The following is a 21,150-nucleotide window of genomic DNA, read 5'->3' on the forward strand; positions in this document are numbered from 1 at the left end:
CATGGTTTCACCACTCCAGATGAATGAAAAACCAGTTCAGCAATACCATTTAACATCTCCAGTCCATTCCTCCATTACTGAGAACTCCGCTGTTGAATTGATACACAAATGAGGTTGAACTGTTTGTAGATCTATTGCCTAACCAGCACGGGCTCCTCCTGCTTGACTTATAGCCTCTTTGCTGTGTGACTTCAGGCAGAGGAACTGTCAATCAAGCAGGAGGAGGTGGCACAGGGCGATCAATAAAGCTGGAGTGACAGAGGCTTCAGGTCTGTAAATGGTTCTTCAGCTTCATTTGCATATAAATTCAAAAACTGAGTTCTCTGTATTAGAGGAACAGACTAGTCCTGTAAAGGTATTCCTGGACTTGTGGTGTATTCATTCCAAATAGTGTGTGGAATGCATGTCAATGGGGAAAAACTTGCTATGTAACGAGTAACCTGAATGTCGTACTATTCATACAAGTAGAAAATAGTGCGGCATTCGGGTTACTTGTTGTTGTGAGTATTGACTTGCATTGCACATGCTATTCGGAATGAATACAGGAATATTAGACCGTACTCATGAGAATAGCAAGTACGACTAGTTAGGTACTTGCTCAATTCTACTCTCCAACAATCCAATACATTTATTAAAAATACAAAATGTATGTATGTGTGTATATGTATAGGCAAATGAGATTGATACCATAAGTGATAATATAAATAGTTTCAGCTTGTCCAAATTCCCACAAGTATGTGTATATTACCCAGTATTAAAAACAAATAATGGAGGACCTGTAGAGGGTGGTAGAAGATGGGGAATGTATGCGTGTATGTAGTCATGCACAAAAGTGTCGGCACCCTTGAAATTGTTCCAGAAAATAATTTATTTCTCTCAGGAAATTATTGCACTTACACATTTTATTTCCTGTGTTTTGGAACAACAAGGAAAAAAAAAAGAAACAGAAAAATGCAAACTAGACATAATTTTACACACAACCTCACACGGCCAGCCAAAATTTTGGGCACTCTGAGCTTAATATTTGGTTGCACACCCTTGAAATAAATAACTGCAATCAATCGCTTCCTATAACCATGAACAAACTTCTTACATCTCTTAGCTTGAATTTTGGACCACTCTTCTTTTGCAAACTGCTCCCAACAGCAATTTTAAGATCTCTCCACAGGTCAATAGTGTTTATATCCATGCTCATCGTTTCCATCCATTTCTGGGGGCTTCTTGAATTATATTTGGGATAATTGTCCTGCTGGGAAGCAGGGCTGTGGAGTGGGTAAGCCAAACCTCCGACTCCTCAGTTTCCCTGATTACGACTCCACGACTCCGACTCTTTCATACGACTCATTTCTTTGTCGCTCCATTGGGAGACCCAGACAATTGGGGTGTATAGCTTCTGCCTCCGGAGGCCACACAAAGTATTACACTTAAAAGTGTAAACCCCTCCCCTCTGCCTATACACCCCCCCGTGCATCACGGGCTCCTCAGTTTTTATGCTTTGTGTTGAAGGACGCAGACACATGCACGCAAGCTCCACAATTTAGTCAGCAGCAGCTGCTGACTATATCGGATGGAAGAAAAGAGGGCCCATAACAGGGCCCCCGGCATGCTCCCTTCTCACCCCACTCTGGTCGGCGGTGCTGTTAAGGTTGAGGTACCCATTGCGGGTACAAAGGCTGGAGCCACATGCTGTTTTCCTTCCCCATCCCTTAGGGGCTCTGGGTGAAGTGGGATCCTAACCGGTCACCATGCTCTGGGACCGGGCTCCCTCCGCAGCCCCTGGGGGAATCTGCTGGACAGGAGCCGGGTATCATCAGGGACAGGGCCCTGCTACTCTGAGGTACTCTGTGTCCCCTTGGGGACGGCGCATAGAGCGCCTGTGTAATGGACACTGCAGCAGCAGCTGGGTGTGTTTGTGCGCCGGGACTACCGCGCGGACCGTGCTTGTTTGCCGGCCGCGCTTATAACTTTAGTCCCCGGCTTTTGCGGCCTAGTACCGCATACTCCCACCCCCGGGCCTGCCAGTCAGGGGTAAGGGCGGGACGCTGCACTAGACGTCAGCGCTGAGGGCTGGAGCATACTTAGTATCCTCCTCCCCCCTCACTGAGCACCGTGGGGCACCAGGTTCCCGCACTTTCTGAGGCACGCCCACGGCTCCCTCCTCCTCTCAGAACGCTGGCAGCCATTCCTTTCAGCACTTCTGATGCTGGAGAACTTCAGAGGGGACACAACACCGAGCTCCACAGCTCTGGGAGGCCCAGGCAGGGAATCTGGTGGTCACACAACCGCTGAGGGCGGTCGGTAAGCCGCACCTGTTACTAGGTGCTGGCCCCCCTGGGTGCCGAAGTGTATATTTATATGCTTATATTGTATACATTTACTCTGTACGGCCGCACTATTTGCTTTTGGCTATATACCCTCACTGATTGCTCTAGAGGAGACAACAGCATGTCGTCCGCAAAAAGCAAGGGTGCCAAGGCACAGGCCTATTTTGCAACCTGTACCTCATGTGCGGCTATGCTACCTGCAGGTTCCACCTACCCTCATTGTGTGCAATGCTCGGCCCCTGTGACACTCACTCAGCCGGAGCCTCAGCCACCGGTGGGACCCTCGGCCCAGGTGGAACCACCTGTTGCCACTGTCCAGGTGACAGGGACAGAGTTTGCAGCATTCGCTGACAAACTTTCTGAGTCTATGGATAGATGGTCTGCTAAGATACTAGAAGCTTTGCAGTCCAGACCAGTAACACAGGCCCCGGGCACTGTTGAATCATTGCTCTCAGACCCCCCTCGGTCGGCGCAGCAAAGTGCTCCTGGGGTGACTCATAGGTCCCACGGTGAGGACTCCGACACGGACCGCAGTCCCAGACCGGCTAAGCGGGCTCGCTGGGAACTTCCCTCGACTTCATCACACTGCTCAGGGTCTCAGCATGAGGACTCTCTGGAGGATGAAGCGGAGGTGGCAGATCAGGGCTCTGATCCTGACGCCGCTCTCAACCTTGATACACCTGAAGGGGACGCCATAGTAAACGACCTTATAGCGTCCATCCATCAGGTGTTAGAACTTTCTCCTCCAGCTCCTCCGATTGAGGAGTCAGCTTCTCAGCAGGAGAAATTCCAATTTAGGTTTCCCAAACGTACACGGAGTGCGTTTCTTGATCACTCCAACTTCAGAGATACGGTCCAGAAACACCGAGCTTTTCCGGATAAGCGCTTTACTAAGCGCCTTAATGACACACGTTATCCCTTCCCCCCCTGACGTAGTCAAGGGTTGGGCTCAGTGTCCCAAGGTGGATCCTCCAGTTTCTAGACTGGCGGCTAGATCCATAGTTGCGGTGGCAGATGGCTCATCACTCAAGGATGCCACTGACAGGCAGATAGAGCTCCTGATGAAATCCATCTATGAAGCTATAGGCGCGTCCTTTGCTCCGGCATTCGCAGCCGTATGGGCACTCCAAGCTATCTCAGCTTGTCAGTCTGAGATTAATGCAGTCACACGTGCCTCTACTCCGCAGGTTGTGTCCTTAACCTCTCAGGCGTCGGCGTTTGCGTCCTACGCCATGAATGCTGTCCTGGACTCGGCGAGCCGTACGGCGGTAGCATCCGCCAATTCAGTGGCAGTCCGCAGGGCCATGTGGCTACGTGAATGGAAGGCAGACTCTGCTTCCAAAAAGTTCTTAACCGGTTTGCCATTTTCTGGCGACCGCCTGTTTGGCGAGCAATTGGATGAAATCATTAAACAATCCAAGGGTAAGGACTCGTCCTTACCCCAGTCCAAACCAAACCGACCTCAACAACGGAAGGTACAATCGAGGTTTCGGTCCTTTCGGCCCTCAGCCAGGTCTCAATTCTCCTCGTCCAACAGGCCACAGAAGGGTCAGAGGAACTCTGATTCATGGCGGTCTAAGTCAAGCCTAAAAAGACCGCCAGAGGAACCGCTACCAAGGCGGCCTCCTCATGACTTTCGGTCTCCCCAAACCGCATCCTCGGTCGGTGGCAGGCTCTCCCGCTTTTGCGACGCCTGGCTGCCACAGGTACAAGACCGATGGGTGAGAGACATTCTGTCTCACGGTTACAGGATAGAGTTCAGCTCTCGTCCTCCGACTCGTTTCTTCAGAACATCTCCGCCCCCCGAGCGAGCCGATGCTCTTCTTCAGGCGGTGAGCACTCTGAAGGCAGAAGGAGTGGTGATCCCTGTCCCCCTTCAGCAATGGGGCCACGGTTTTTACTCCAACTTGTTTGTGGTGCCAAAAAAGGACGGATCTTTCCGTCCCGTTCTGGACCTCAAACTGCTCAACAAACACGTGAAAACCAGGCGGTTCCGGATGGAATCTCTCCGCTCCGTCATCGCCTCGATGTCCCAAGGAGACTTCCTAGCATCCATCGACATCAGGGATGCTTATCTCCACGTGCCGATTGCACCAGAGCATCAGCGCTTCCTGCGTTTCGCCATCGGGGACGAACACCTTCAGTTCGTGGCACTGCCTTTCGGCCTGGCGACAGCCCCACGGGTCTTCACCAAGGTCATGGCAACAGTGGTAGCAGTCCTACACTCTCAGGGACACTCGGTGATCCCTTACTTAGACGATCTTCTTGTCAAAGCCCCCTCTCGGGTGGCATGCCAACACAGCCTGAACATTGCTCTGGAGACTCTCCAGAGATTCGGGTGGATCATCAATTTTCCAAAGTCAAAATTGACACCGACCCAATCGCTGACATATCTTGGGATGGAGTTTCATACTCTCTCAGCGATAGTGAAACTTCCGCTGGACAAACAGCGTTCACTACGGACAGGGGTGCAATCTCTCCTTCGAGCCCAGTCGCACCCCTTGAGGCGCCTCATGCACTTCCTAGGGAAGATGGTGGCAGCAATGGAGGCAGTTCCATTTGCGCAGTTTCATCTGCGTCCACTTCAATGGGACATTCTCCGCAAATGGGACAGGAAGTCGACGTCCCTCGACAGGAACGTCTCCCTTTCTCGGGCAGCCAAGGCTTCCCTTCAGTGGTGGCTTCTCCCTACTTCTTTGTCGACGGGGAAATCATTCCTGCCCCCATCTTGGGCTGTGGTCACGACGGACGTGAGTCTGTCAGGGTGGGGAGCGGTTTTCCTCCCCCACAGGGCTCAGGGTACCTGGACTCAGCCAGAGTCCTCCCTTCAGATCAATGTTCTGGAGATAAGGGCTGTGTATCTAGCCCTAAAAGCGTTCCAGCCGTGGCTGGAAGGCAGGCAGATCCGAATTCAGTCGGACAACGCCACGGCGGTGGCATACATCAACCACCAAGGCGGCACTCGCAGTCGGCAAGCCTTCCAGGAAGTTCGGCGGATTCTGCTGTGGGTGGAAGCCACAGCCTCCACCATCTCCGCAGTTCACATCCCAGGCGTAGAAAACTGGGAAGCAGATTTTCTCAGTCGCCAGGGCATGGACGCAGGGGAATGGTCTCTTCACCCGGACGTGTTTCAAGAGATGTGTTGCCGCTGGGGGAAGCCGGACGTCGACCTAATGGCGTCTCGGCACAACAACAAGGTCCCGGCATTCATGGCACGGTCTCAAGATCACAGAGCTCTGGCGGCAGACGCCTTAGTTCAGGATTGGTCGCAGTTTCGACTGCCTTATGTCTTTCCTCCTCTGGCACTGCTGCCCAGAGTGTTACGCAAGATCAGGTCCGACTGCCGCCGCGCCATCCTCGTCGCCCCAAACTGGCCGAGGAGGTCATGGTACCCGGATCTGTGGCATCTCACGGTGGGTCAACCGTGGGCACTACCAGACCGACCAGACTTGCGGTCTCAAGGGCCATTTTTCCATCTGAATTCTGCGGCCCTCAACCTGACTGTGTGGCCATTGAGTCCTGGATCCTAGCGTCTTCAGGGTTATCTCAAGAGGTCATTGCCACTATGAGACAGGCCAGGAAACCAACGTCCGCCAAGATCTACCACAGGACGTGGAGGATCTTCTTATCCTGGTTCTCTGATCAGGGTTTTACTCCCTGGCCATTTGCCTTGCCCACTTTTCTATCCTTCCTTCAATCCGGAATGGAAAAGGGTTTGTCTCTCGGCTCTCTCTTAAGGGACAAGTCTCGGCGCTCTTTGTTTTTTCAAAAGCGTCTAGCCAGGCTTCCGCAGGTACGCACGTTCCTGCAGGGGGTTTGCCACATAGTCCCCTCCTTACAAGCGTCCGCTAGAACCCTGGGATCTGAACAGGGTGCTAACGACCCTTCAGAAACCACCTTTCGAGCCAATGAGGGATATTTCTCTTTCACGCCTTTCGCAGAAGGTGGTCTTCCTAGTGGCAGTCACATCACTTCGGAGAGTGTCTGAGCTAGCTGCACTGTCATGCAAAGCCCCCTTCCTGGTGTTTCACCAGGACAAGGTGGTTCTGCGTCCGGTTCCGGAATTTCTCCCTAAGGTGGTATCCCCTTTTCATCTCAATCAGGATATCTCCTTACCTTCTTTTTGCCCTCATCCAGTTCATCAATGTGAAAAGGATTTGCACTTGTTAGATCTTGTGAGAGCACTCAGACTCTACATTTCTCATACGGCGCCCCTGCGCCGCTCGGACGCGCTCTTTGTCGCTGGCCAGCGTAAGGGTTCGCAGGCTTCCAAGTCAACCTTGGCTCGGTGGATCAAGGAACCAATTCTTGAAGCCTACCGTTCTTCTGGGCTTCCGGTTCCTTCAGGGCTGAAAGCCCATTCTACCAGAGCCGTGGGTGCGTCCTGGGCATTGCGGCACCAGGCTACGGCTCAGCAGGTGTGTCAGGCGGCTACCTGGTCGAGTCTGCACACTTTCACGAAACACTATCAGGTGCATACCTACGCTTCGGCAGATGCCAGGCTAGGTAGGCGAGTCCTTCAGGCGGCGGTTGCCCACCTGTAGGAAGGGGCCGTTTTACGGCTCTTTTACCGAGGTATTCTTTTACCCACCCAGGGACTGCTTTTGGACGTCCCAATTGTCTGGGTCTCCCAATGGAGCGACAAAGAAGAAGGGAATTTTGTTTACTTACCGTAAATTTCTTTTCTTCTAGCTCCAATTGGGAGACCCAGCACCCGCCCCTGTTCCCTTCGGGCTGTTGTTATTTTGTGTACACATGTTGTTCATGTTGAATTGTTCTTGGTTCATGGTTTTCAGTTCTCCGAACATCCTTCGGATTGAATTTACCTTAGACCAATTTATAAGTTTCCTCCTTCCTGCTTTTGCACCAAAACTGAGGAGCCCGTGATGCACGGGGGGGTGTATAGGCAGAGGGGAGGGGTTTACACTTTTAAGTGTAATACTTTGTGTGGCCTCCGGAGGCAGAAGCTATACACCCCAATTGTCTGGGTCTCCCAATTGGAGCTAGAAGAAAAGGAATTTTACGGTAAGTAAACAAAATTCCCTTCTTTTGTGATATATTTACCGTAGTAAAATGGTAGCATCAGACTTTGAATCATTATTATGATGCAATAATCAAACTGTTTAGATAGAACATAAAATATATTTATTGGAATACAAGTTTAGGACACAAAACTTTAATAAATTATAAATATGCAATACACTGTGCAGTAAATGGGGAGGGGGGGGGGCGTTTTCAACAAATATACGGAATAACATTTGTGCAGGCTATGAATTTGTTCTGATAAATAGAATTGCCTCCATCAGATCCTCCTTCATAGATGACCTTAAATCTGACCTAAATATTTTAAGGCTGGAGAACAACCTCTCTACACTAACTTGGGTTGATGGCAAAGCTGTGACCACATAGGCAACATCTCTAACAATCTCTGGGTATAAAGGAATTTTCTCATATACAGTCAGTTGTGATGAACAGATGAACTCATCTACTTTTGAGAGCAAGTGAAAAATTTTGCTGAAATATGGTCAATCTGTTAGCTACGGGAGTGGGATCTTTTTCCCTGCGGCAACACTTTGCCTGCTCCATGTCCAAATACTTTTTAAAATTAAATATAGAAAAAAACAAAATTTATGTCAGCTCACCGAACCATAGCACAGGTAGCGTCTGGAGGAATTCAACAAATCCTGGGCGGTGCAGGCAACTTGGATTCCGGATAATCTTGTAGACCCAAATCTTTAGGGGTATTCCAGCAACTTTGACCAGAGGATTAGAAAATCAAAGATTTTTATTCCAAAGAATTAAGAACAGGTATCATGTATAAAATATATATGGTTCACCAATGTGAAGAACGCTTGCGCGTTTCGGACTAGAGTCCTTACTCATAGCCTAACATCATACAAATAAATATGTACCTATATACACTTGGAGGCTCAGGTAAAGCAGGAAGGAAATAAATAAACTGGGTGGCGGTCCACAGTAAAGGGAAGAAGAAAAAAACAAACAAAACTCCACTATAATTATAATAACGATGCAAAACATCTAATCTGCACATGGAGGAGAAAACCGCATCGTTTCAATCATCGATATAGAAAAGATCAGACTTTAAATTCATGCCTGCAGGATATCGTGTTTTAACCTGAATATCCACATAGCTTCTTTTCGCTGTAGTTCTTTTTTTCTATCACCTCCCCTCTTGGGGTTTGGGATAGTTTTTATTACATTAACCCTACATGTGCTGACATCTCCATGTGCAGAAATAAAATGTTGAGAGGCTCCCAAGGGACTCCTTGTACTTTTATTACATGCATCATAGAGATGTTCAGAAATTCTTCTACGTAGCGGACGAGTGGTATTGCCTACATACGGAGTACAGCATGTCTCACATGTTATTAAATAGGTAGCATATGTAGAACCCAGGGCTGTGGAGTTGGAGTCGGAGTTAGTTTTGGTTGGAGTCTGAGTCGGTAGAAATGTACCGACTCCGACTCCAGCTTTAAAAAAAAAAGTTAATATTTCATAATTGAACTTTCATATGAATTTTATAAATGTTACTCAAATATATATGTTCTATCAAACTATGAACAACAGTGATAAGCAGTTCTGCTGGAGATAGACATTTCTTACTTCTTGTGTGTCACTGTTCTCCACTGCCCTTATCTAATCTTATACTTGGTTAACCTCATGCTGCCCCAACCCCCCTACTTACAATGTATGAAACTGAAAGTGAAAATGTGTTGCAAATTCTTAGTAGTAAAGCTCCTCCTCTAGACTAGATCATTCTAGATGTGCGTCTTCCAAGCATCTCACAGCTGCCTGCTACTCAGAAGAGGAAGTCTGTAAGAAGTATTATCTTTTCAACAAACGTTGCATCAGTTAACTGTGAGTACATGAGGAATAATAACAGTATTACTGACCACTATATCAGTTGTACGACCTGGCAATAATTTTGTACAATTGTTTTTAGGAAAAACAATTGTCATTTGGATTGTGAATGCAGAATTAAAAACCTGAGACTGTCAAAGAAGCATCACATTAAATCAGCTGTATTTGAACATTTCACCATCACTCAAGATAGAAACATTATGTCTGTCAGTGTATGACAAATGATCCAGACGAAAACAAATGCTGTGAAGCCAAGATAAGTGCATATTCAGGCAAAGATAAAAATGCTCCTACTAGAGCTTCTAATCTAAAGAGACATTTACAGCGCTTTCATCCAGGAGTACTGAAAGCAGTGGATGAGAGACTGCATCCAAACCAATGAACCAGTGCCCAGCTCTTCCAGCCAAACAAAGGAGCAGAGAACTTTGCAGCCATCAGTTGCAAGATATTTTGTCAGTGACAAAGTTACTGTGACAATGACAGTAGATACATTTAAAAAACATCATAGAGCTTGTTGTAAAGGATAGTGTGCCTATTTCATTATTTTCACGACCAGCTTTTATGTGTCTGAATGGGGAAATGGCCCGCAAGCTTGGTGTTTCTCTGGAGAGAGCGAGTATTAGAAAATTAGTAATCGAAGAAGCTTTTAAACAAAAGGAAGAACTTAAAAAAACTCTCAAGGGACGCTTTCTGTTTCTTAAAATGGATGCCTGCACACGTCACAGAGTGAACTATTTTGCCATCAATGTCCGATTTGTTTGTGACAAAAATGAAATAGTTACCAAGACATTGGCAGTAAAAGACACCAAAGCTCATCACACCAGTGAGTTTCTCCAGGTCTTGGTGGAAAAGGTTCTGCAAGACTATGAACTTAAAAAAGAGCAAGTTCTTTCTGTCGTAACTGACAATGCTTCAAATATGATAAGTACTATTAAGCTAATGAATGAGAGTAATGATGGTGACCAGCAGCTAGAAGAACATTCTGGGTCCACAGACACAGAAATGTTTGAAATAGAGGAACACAGTATTGTAACTGAGGAGCAAACTGAAGTTGCTTCAGATGAACAGCAACATAATTTAGATGATCTTGTTGAAACTGTGTCAATATGTTCTTTCATTCATCACATGCGCTGTGTTGTGCATACGCTACAGCTGGCTATAAGAGACAGTCTGCAAGAAGGACATGCTGCTGCACTGATTGGCAAGGTGAGAAAATTGGCTACTGTTGCCAGAACCCCTAAAGTTGACTCAGTTTTGAAGAGACGTGCTGGAAAAGGGGCAATTATTGAACAAGCCACACGATGGGGCAGTACTTAATGATTCAGCACTTTGTTGAACTGAAAACCTTTCTTGTAGACATGGCTAACCCTAAACTGATGCTAAATGAAAGTCAGTGGAATCAGGTGACTGAGCTGGAAAAATTGCTAGAGCACCCATTTACAGTGACTAAAAAATTACAAGCAGAGGACTTAACTCCAGGTATTTTCTTAAAGGAGTGGAAGAACCTGATGTCTCGCCTGTCCCAAAGAGGAGGGTTAATTGCAAGTGGCATTGCTACATCAATGAAATGGAGAGAGGAGCTACTATTACAAAATAACATTCTTTTGTCAGCTGTTTATGTAGACCCAATGCATCGGATTCTTCTAGATGATCAACAGCTAAGTAAAGGAAAAGAAGCTCTGTTTGAAATAGCAGTAAGGATGAAAGGGTTGCAGAACAGTCAGGAGGAACAAGAAGAATTTGGTCGTCCTGCCACATCTTCACTCTCATCATCAACTGATGAATTGAATTTCGAAAAATATTTGGATCACAAGGACCGTGCAAAGCGTTCCCGTATAGAAGAAGAGTCATCCCCATCAAAGAACACAGCCAGTACATTTCAGCAGAATTTTTCATGTGCACTAAAAGAAATTGAGAAATTTGACCATTCATCAAAAATAACAGTGCAACAAGCGATTCCTCTGTATCCTGACATTGTCAGAGATGTTGCCCGAGTGGTTACTGCTTTGCCACCAACACAAGTTAGTGTAGAGAGGTTGTTCTCTGATCTCAAAATAATTAGATCAGATTTGAGGGCATCCATGAAGGAGGATCTGACAGAGGCAATACTTTTTCTGAGGACAAATTTCTAGATTTCTTATTATTAACTGCATAAAAGTGTTTATTGCATATTTACTTACAGTTTAGAAAAGTTTATAAAAGTTATTTGCTATATTCTAATTGTATTCTAATAAATGTAGTTTTTGCTCTAAGTGGTCTGATTACTTATATGATGGTGAGAAACTGAATAAGCACGATGTTAATATTTTACAACAGTAAATTTGTTGTTATGAATTGGCCATTTATGCCGGAGTCGGAACCTGATTAAAATCCAGGAGTCGGAGTCTGAGTCGCAACTGTGGCTTACCGATCCACAGCCCTGGTAGAACCACAATTGGCAAACATGTTTATAGAATATTCTTTTTGTGTAACTGGATTTAAATGTGGTCGTATTGCGCATATGTTTACATAAACCGTATAGTTTCATACCACAACGATAACTGCCAGAAACTGACAACCAGTTTGAATTTTTTTTCATGTGAAAAACGCAAAGTGTGACAAAATGTTTGCAATTGTGGTTCCTTTTTTAGGAATAAAATTGCAGCTTTTATCCAATATAATTCTCAAAGTTGGATCTACCCGCAAAATAGATAAATTTGATTTAATAATTTCAGTTATTTGCTTGAATTGATCACTATATTTTGTGATAAAACATGTTTTTTTTTCCTGATAATTACTAAATTTAGGTTTTATTTCCAAATAATCATCTCGGGTTTTTCTATCCGCTGCAATTTTACCCCTATCAATCTGGTACCTGCGATAATCTCTAGATTTTAATCGTTCATTAATTGTTTCACATTCCTGTCTATATAGAATGAATCAGTTGTACAGCACCTCTTAGCGCGCACAAATTCTCCTACTGGAAGATTATTTATAACATGCTTAGGATGAGTACTACTGGCATGTAATAATGAGTTCCCTGTTTGCAGTTTTCTATATAAATGCACTTCAACCCTGGAATCAACTTTATTTCCAATCAACATGTCTAGAAAAGCAATTTTTTCCTTATTTGTATAGTATATAACTCTCAAATTATGGTTATTGGTATTAAAGAAGTTGTCCAGTTACCAAAACTGATTATTTTTTTTTCTGATAAATCTTGCTAATATGTGCCCCTCAACACATCTATTTTTATGTTTTTTCAGCAAAATTACCTTTTATTGTGCACTAGCAGCACATGCTCATTGCTGGCTCCAGCTCTGATGGGGTTAATCTCTCCTCTGACTTCCTGTGTTCAGTTCCTACAAGTCCCAGAATTCTTTGTGGCTCTAGGGCGGTGTCTAGCTTATCTAACACACCCACTGTGTGTAACACCCCCCTCAGCTCTCCACCCAAAGCCTCCTCCCTGCCTCTTCCCTGTGTGGATGCACTGAGAGAAATCACACAGACAGCAGCAGCTCCCAGCTCTGCACACAATCAGGGGAAGAAAGTGTGTGTGTGTGTGTGTGTGTGTACAGAAATTATGATTATTAGCCGGCGCAACATGTGAAAAAAATAATTGGGGAAAAAAAGTGAGGGGGTGATGAGATTGCTTTTTTCCCTCTTGCCTAGTCTGTGTGTCGTCCGTATCATCCGCAAACCGCATATGACCGGATCCTGTGGATTAAATGTGCAGCGCATGAAACCGTTATTTTACCGGATCCTTCTGCAGCGGGACACAGAATTTGCCGGCGCTGGAGTCAGCTGACTCCTGATCTCACAGCCCGCACACGCTGCAATGGCTGCAGGTGGGCTCATTCACATGACCGTTCCGTTTGTCCTGGTCAGTTCCTGTTTTTTGCGGCCCCACAGACAGGACCATCTTTTCAATGTCTTTTGTGTAGGATCGGATGGTACACTGTAGCACTTCCATGTGCATCCGATCCTACAAAAAAAAAAAACACATCGGATGCCGTATGTCCACTCCGTTATTATGGAACATGTCCTATTCTGTTCCGTAATAACGAACCGTGACTCAATACAAGTCAATGGGTCCGCAAAATTCTCGGAAGCAACATGGAAGCACTTCCATGTGACTTCCGTTGGGTGCCTGTGCAGTCAGTGTCCCACTCCAGCCCCAGCCCCGCGGCTGCCCGCTCAGCAGTGTCGGCAGCGGCCCGCACTGCAGTGTCAGCAGCCACGGGGATGACAACCGCTACCGTCAGGAGGTTAATAAGTTCATTACATACGGTGATGAAGTCCTGATGTCAGCGGTCGTCACTGCCTTCTATGCCCACCGCTTGTCACATCACCTCTCGCTGTTGACCTGAGACTGTGACTAGTGGTGACGTCACGGGCCGCTCACGATACTTTGTGAAGGCGGCAGTCATTGAACTCGGTGACAGCGCTGCTGTCAGGAGTTGAGCGATCATCGCAGGTAATATACCTCGCTAACCTCCTGATAGCAGCACTCGTCATGCCCTGCAGTGACCTGGGCTGACCTATTGATGTTCGCTCAGGTCACTGCACGGCTCTCCCAGCAAATAGGGAACATTCTGTTCTTCATTGACTGGGACATTGACTATGGTATGGATCATCGTGGGACCCCCTTGTATTACACCAGACCTGGATTTTTTTCTTTCTAATAAATTGGTGAAAGAGGGGATGTGTTGGGGAGTGTTTTTTCAAATAAAAATGTGTTTGTTGTCTTTTTTTTTTTTTTATTACTGCCTGGGTTGGTGATGTCGGGTATCTGATACACGCCTGACATCATCAACTCCAGGGCTTGATGCCAGGTGACATTACACATCTGGTATTAACCCCATATATTACCCCGTTTGCCACCGCACCAGGGCAACGGGATGAGCTGGCGCGAAGCACCAGGACTGGCATATCTAATGGATGCGCTACTTCTGGGGCGGGTGCAGCCTGCTATTTTTAGGCTGGGGGAGTGTCCAATAACGGTGAACCTCCCTAGTCTGAGAATACCAGACCACAGCTGTCCGCTTTACCTTGGCTGGTGATCCAATTTTGGGGGACCCTGTGTTTTTTGTTTTAAATTTTTTAGTTAATTTAAAATAACAGTGTGGGGGGGCCTCTGTTTTGGATTACCAGCCAAGGTGAAGCTGCCAGCTGTGGTTTGCAGGCTGCAGCCGTTTGCTTTACCCTAGCTGGCTACAAAAGACAGGGGGACCGCATGTCATTTTTTTTTATTTATTTTTTGGCTAAATACAAGACTAAGCACCTTAGTGCCACCTGATTGTCACAAAAGGGTGCCAGGTTAGAATATGCAGGGGGGTAGGACATTATATATGTCTGTCTTATCTATCTATCCAGCCCTCCATTCATTCATCCCTCTATCCCTCTGTCTCTATATCTATCCATCTCTATATCTACTCATCTATTTCTTTCTTGCTGTTTCCGTTTTTTGCGGTCCGCAAAAAAAAAGGCACGCAGATGTCACACGGATGCCACTAGGATGCATCCGTGAAAAAAAGGACCGTTTTTTGTGGCCCGCAAAAACGGAACGGTCATGTGAATGTAGCCTTAACAGCAGTCGCTGCCTGCTGCCGATAACATGTGACCATGTGCGGGCTGTGTGTACAGGAGTTCGGCTGAGTTCAGATCAGCTGACTCAAGTGTCGGCCGATCAGGCTGGGGCCACACGGGGATTACTGCGATCCCCTCGCATTACCCTCTGCTCACGCTCAGTACAGCAGAGCTGAGTGTCATGCGTGTGTCCCTGCGACTGAGGTCCGACTGTGCGAGCAGACCTCAGCTGCGGGGGGGCGGTCCGCCACTCGAGGGGTGGGCCAGCACTGAGGAGTGGTGGGAGGGATTTCTCTCCCTCTCTCCTCCGTAGTCCACCGATGTACCGCAAGTGCAGTGCGATTTTTTTTTTTTTTTTTTCTTTTTTTTTTTTCTTTCACCACATACCCTTGAATGGGTAAAAGAAAGAGTCTTGCATTACAGTTGTAGCATGCTGCGATTGTTTTCTCGGTCCAATTAGGGCGGAGAAAATAATCGCTCATGTGTGCTGACACACAGGCTAATATTGGTCCGAGTGGAGTGCGATAAAACATCCACTCGCACTGTGTTTCTCGCCGTGTGGCTTAGACCTTACTTGTTCTATGTCCCCCTGCATCCATCGCAGCGTGTGCAGGCTGGAGTTCAGCTGAGTTCAGATCAGCTGACTCCAGTGCTGGACTGAATTCCGCTGACCCCACAGCCCGTACACGCTGCAATGGATGCAGGGGGACACAGAACAAGTAATCGGCCGACACTGGAGTCATCTGATTACTTGGGATGAATTGAGCAGTAAAATGCTCTGGTGCTCGATGGGCGAAGCCCATGTCGTTTTTTTTTTTTTAAAAATTCATTAAAAATAAAAACAAAAAATCACATTGTTTGTGGGCTCCCGCTGCATTTTCTATTGCTAAGGGTAACCCAAGCAGCTACTGGCTGCTAACCTCCGCTGCTTGGTGTTACTTTCACTAGCAATAGAAATCCAGGGAAGCATTTTTTTTTTTTTTTTTTTATTATAAAGGTTTTTGGCTGAAAACTTTTTTAAAAAAATGACGTGGGATTCGCCATATTTTTGTATGCTAGCCAGGTAGCCAGGTACAGCAGGCAGCTATGGGCTGCCCCCAGCTGCCTAATTGTACCCAGCTGGGAACCAAAAATATAGAGAAGCCCTTTTTTTTTATTTCATGAAATAATTCAAAAAAAAAAAAAAAGACGTGGCCTTCGCTGAATTTTTGAGTCCAGCCAGGTACAACTAGGCAGCTGGGCATTGAAATCCGCAGTGCAGGGTGCCCAAGCTTTCTGGGCACCCCCTCTGCGAATTGCAGTCCGCAGCCACCCCAGAAAATGGCACTTTCATAGAAGCACCATCTTCTGGCGCTGTATTCAACTCTTCCAGCTGCCCTGGTGACTGGTTGCTCGCTGGGTAATAATGGGGTTAGGGCTAGCTGTAAATTATAAGCTGGCCCTGAGCCCAAAATTCATTGGGTCACGCCAATATTAGACATGGCCACCATGAATTTCTAGTAAAGATTAAAAAAAACACAACACACAGAAAAATATTTTTATTAGAAATAAAACACAACACAATTAGTGACTCCATCTTTATTGAAATAAAGAACCCCCCTCCGCAGTAATCCTGGGTCAAGGGTCCCGCGCCGTCCAATCCGGATCCAATATCATCTGATCGGTTTGCTGGAAGGCAAAGCGATCAGATGATGTCAGGTTAAAGGACATGAATCACACGACACAGCAGCTGATTGTATAAAAGCCGGTTATACAACCAGCTGATGCATCAGTGAATAAAAAAAAAAAATACTCACTTATGTGCTGATTACCGACCGCTCCTGGAGCGATCGGACGGGAGTCTGATCCCGTCAGATCGCTGCCGGTAATCAGCTGATGAAGTCTCCTGACGGCATCAGCTGATAGCCAGCCGGGCGCTAAAAAGATGGCGTCACCGCGAGACTACGATCAGCTGATGCGTCAGGTGACCGCATCAGGTGATCAGCGCCAGGTCCTGCAGGCATCGGACATGCCCGGAGAGTCTGCACACAGCCGGAGCGGCGGTCCTGGGAGCGGACATGGTACCGGGAGTCTGCAGACAGGTGAGTATGACATTTTTTTTTCTATTGTTCACTTTTGATTTAGCAGCTGCCTCCATCTCCCGCCCGTACATTGCGCCGCACGGGAGCTGACATGGCACCGGACGGGAGATGGAAGCGGTGGTGACGGTACCGGGAGGATTCACGCTTCTGTGTTTAATGACAGAAGGAATCCTCTTCCTGTACACGTCACTTTACTACCCACCCCTTGCGTTTTATAGCTGCGTTTTTAGTCATAGAAACGCACTAAAACGCAGCTAGATTTGCAAATTGTGTTTTTCATTGCATTTTTGAACATCTCATTCAACTCAATGGGTGTAAAACGCAGTGAAAAAACACAAAAATAATTGACATGCTGCGTTTTTGTGGGCACCACAAAAACGCAGCTGAAAAAAATGCTGTGTGCAGACAGCAAAAAATGAAAACTCATAGACTTTGCTGGGGAAGCAAAGTCATGCAGTTTTCTGTGCAAAAACGCACTGTGTGAACTTACCCTTAGTTGGTGACATGCAGCACCGCAGGTGACAGAGCAGAGCAAGTTGGTGACACTCAACCTAACTTCTACCTCTGTCAGAGCTTCTTTTCCTTTTAGTAAAGTGGTGATCATCCAGCAGTATACGATGGCTTGGGTCCACATACACAGCTGCTAGAAGAATTTTATTTTCTAATAGCAGTATCTCTTGCCATTTCATTCACACAGCAATACCATTTGCAATTAAACCTCTTTGGGACAGGCAAAACAGCAAGTTCTTCCACTCCTTTATGAAAATGCCAGGAGTTAAATCCTCAGCTTGTAATTTTTTAGTCACTGTAAATCGGTGATGAATCAATTCCTTCATTTCAGCCTCTTGTGTCCATTGACCTTCATTTAGTGTTACTTGGTTGGTCATGTCTACAAGAAAGGGTTTCAGCTCAAGCAATCACTCAATCATTAAATAAGTGCTGCCCCACCGAGTGGCTTGATCGACAATTGCCCCTTTTCCAGCAGGTCTCTTCAAGGTGGAATCAATTTTAGGGGTTCTGGCAGCAATAACCAATTTTCTCACTTTGTCAATCAAAGTTCCAGCGTGTCCTTCGTGCATATTCTCTTATTGCCAGCTGCAGCGTGTGCACAACACAGCGCATGTCATAAATAGGAGAGCGATATGAAGCAACTTCAACAAGATGATCTAGTTCTAAATTATCTGTCTGCTGTTCTTCTGTAGTAATGTCTGTCTGTTACTCAGTTACAGGAGCAGGACTGTGGCCTTCCATCTCACACATACTGCATCTGATGTTCTGTTTGAGCTGCTGTTCACCTTCATTATTCTCATTCATCAGTTTGATTGTACTTATCATGTGTGAAGCATTGTCAGTTACAATAGCAAGAACCTGTTCTTTTTTGAGTTCATAATCTTGCAGATGTTTTTCCACTAAGGCCTGGAGAAGCTGGCTGGTGTGATGAGCTTTAGTATCTTTACTGCCAGTGTAGCTTCTAAGACATTTTTGTAATCTTAAAAATGTATCAAAATTTTGGCCTATAAAATAAAATAAGTTATATTATAATTCCTGCAAGAATAGTGAATCATGTGTATATATAATGTTGGATAGAAATAAAACAAACTTTGCATGAATCAATAGTCCAGATGATGACAAATAAAAGGTTTGGAAAATGTTATTAGCTTTACTGTGAACTTCCAAACTCAGGCTTCTATCTGGGTACAGCTCACTAAATGCTTCACAATCTATGAAGAGGGGAGGAGGGAGCAATGAAAACAAACTACTGATAGAGCTAAGAACAGGAAATTTTGGCTTCTTTAACTATAGTACTTTTTTGTGGGTGTATGGTCCTCATCAATCTTGTTACTGTATTTCTGAATTTGAGATGTTGGAAAACAGTTTTTCCCCTGATATTCTATGTATAGGGTATAGAAGCCATCAGAGCGGCTAAACTCTCCAAATATGAGCTTAGAGGAAAAACAAACTAATGCATCAACCATACAGAGAGAATGTGTAGATATACTGGACTATTGATTTATGCACAGTTTATTGAAAGTTTAGACTTGCTTTGAGAAGTGCTTTCCTGTTTCCTCTAGACTACTCTCCAGCATTTCTGAGATCTTTCTTTATTCTTTGTTTTTATCCATTATCTGTAGAGGAGGAGCTTCACTATTTATATCATGTAGCTGAAGAGCAGCAAAAATTCATCTCACCTAAAAGCCTAGATTCTTTGATCAGGAACAGAACAGACATTTATAAGACATTTCATAACTTTCCCAAAATTCTTATGAAAAATAGTTTATCACATATTGCTTTGACCCGCTGTACCCAATTTATTATATATTTTAGGAGTTGGTCCATTTTATACCGACTCCACCAAAGTGAACTCCAACTCCACAGCCCTGGCTGGAAGACACATGAACAAGGATGCCAACGCAGCTTTGACACTGGGCAATAGGCTGTACTCACATGAACGTATGGCATCCGATGCGAGCGCATCGAATGCGATATGCTAATGACCCCCGGCTCAGACTCTTCTGCGAGCATGAGCAGAGTGTCATGCCACTGTGACCCGATCCTGCAACCAGGTCACAGCTGCGTAGCTGAGGGCGGGTGCTGCAGAGGAGAGGGAGGGGTTAATCCCCCCCCCACCCCCCCCCATCTCCTCCACTGTCAGCCTGTGCGTAGATCGCACTGCACTGGGATAACATCCGAGTGCAGTCCGATGTATCTCTCGCACCCATTCACTAGAATGGGTGCAAGAGATACAGCTCTCGCAGAAAATTGCAGCATGCTGCAACTTTTCTCGCATCCAGAATCTGGATGCGAGAAAAGCTGACCAACTGCTGTCCCTCATTGACTAACATTGGTGAGAGTGCAATGCGAGATTTTCTCGCATTGCGTCCGATTTCAACGCTCGTGTGAACGTACCCATACAGTCAGACTCAAAATCCTTCAGATTTCATGATGCCTTGCACACAGTGAAGCCAGTCAGAACCAGAGGCCGCAAAACAACCCCCAAAATATCTTTGAATATCCACCATGTCTTACTGTAGGTACTGTGTTCTTTTCTTGTAGACCTCATTCCATTTTTTTTGTTAACAGTAGAATGATATGCTTTACCAAAAAGCTCTTATCTTGGTCTTGATCATCTGTCCACAAGATGCATTGTAAAAATATTTTAGCTTCCTCCTAACGTACATTTTGGAGAACTGCAGTCTAGGTTTTTTATGTGTTTGTCAGCAGTAGGGTCATCCTAGGTCTCCTGCCATGTCATTTCATTCAAATGTCGATGGATAGATCGCGCTGACACTGATGCACCCTGAGCCTGCAGGACAGCTTGGAAATTGATTGAGGCTGCTTATCTACCATCTAGACTATCCTGCGTTGCAAACTTTCATCAATTTTTCTCAGCTGTCCATGTTTAGGGAGATTAGCAATAGTGTACTCACAGCAGGGTAAAACAGTGGTGAAATGCTCAGGGCAAGAAAAACTAATGCACTAACAGGGTGCAGCGAAAGCCCCAATAGATGGAAGTATCTTTTTGCTGTTTTGCTGTTTTGCTATTTTCTATTTATATAGATTAGTGTAGGGACCTAAAAGTATAAGGAACCGTGACATGGTTTGTAGGCTACCGTTATTTTGGCTATAATATCGACTAATACCTCAGATATTGTGTATTTATTTTTCTGCACATAACATTTTAGACAGGGTGCAGCCAGGTTCGTTCATGTTTGGACCTGCATATTGGAGACTCCGTCCCTATATGGTGCACACTAGTACCGGGCAGGCCGCCTGATCGAATAGTATGGGCGTGTAATAGGCTGCTGACTGGGTTACTATGTGCCTTTTAAAGGGAACCGGTCACTAGAATTTTCGCTATGAAACTAAAAGAATCCCCTTCTGCAGCTCCTGGGCTGCATTCTACAAAGGTTCATCTTGCTACTGGCCCCCCTTTCAGACCTAAATAAACATTTATAAAATCTTACCTTTTAGTATGCTAATGAGCTTTGCTGGCCACAGGGGTGGGCTGTATTGCCTCCGTTATTCCCCCTCCTGCCGCTGTTCACCATCCCCCAGTGTTGATTGACATAGATGAGGCCGCCGCCCTCATGTTACTCAGTGCTCCTGAAGTCTCGCACATGCCCAGTGGCACGATCACGGGACTGAGCACTGTTCAAATCGCGAGCGCCTGTGATGTTATTGCGCAGGCGCGACATTATGGGCGGGTACTTGGATGACGCTGGTGATGACCATTTCATAACCAGCGTCATCCAAGTAGCTGCCCATAATATCGTGCCTGCGCAATAAGATCACCG

This window comes from Anomaloglossus baeobatrachus, chromosome 8 (genome assembly GCF_048569485.1).
Source record: "Anomaloglossus baeobatrachus isolate aAnoBae1 chromosome 8, aAnoBae1.hap1, whole genome shotgun sequence".
Classification (NCBI taxonomy): Eukaryota; Metazoa; Chordata; class Amphibia; order Anura; family Aromobatidae; genus Anomaloglossus; species Anomaloglossus baeobatrachus.